Source organism: Populus euphratica, unplaced genomic scaffold (assembly GCF_000495115.2).
Source record: "Populus euphratica unplaced genomic scaffold, PopEup_1.0 scaffold946.1, whole genome shotgun sequence".
Classification (NCBI taxonomy): Eukaryota; Viridiplantae; Streptophyta; class Magnoliopsida; order Malpighiales; family Salicaceae; genus Populus; species Populus euphratica.
The window spans coordinates 15,938-16,367 of record NW_011500815.1 but is presented as its reverse complement, the minus strand read 5'-3'; positions in this window follow the sequence as shown (position 1 = coordinate 16,367).

The window sequence follows — 430 nt, the reverse complement described above, 5'->3', positions numbered from 1 at the left end:
CCTTGATAAAAATGCACTTTTAAGTACTAATCAATAACACTTGGTACAACAAATGCTTAACACTTTCATAGTTGAACCGTATGGTATAACTTAAACTTGAGCTATGAAAGAAACTTTATTTCTTATTAACATAAGTTATAATCATGAATGCTTGACGAGATTTACAAGTATTAGCATTAATTGAATAAGATGACTAATGTAATCATGTTAACAATATATAATCTGATTGGAACCTCCTTTGTGTGTGGTTTCCAATTGAATAATAAGAGTTTATACTATACTTGTTTGATATACCATTAGTGGAACCTCTAACCTTGACATTTGTTATTATTATTGTTTAATCCTTACATTAATTTTCCATCTCCAAGTTCTCATCATCTTCTTCTTCTTCTCTTTCTTTATTATTATTATTATTATTATTATTATTATT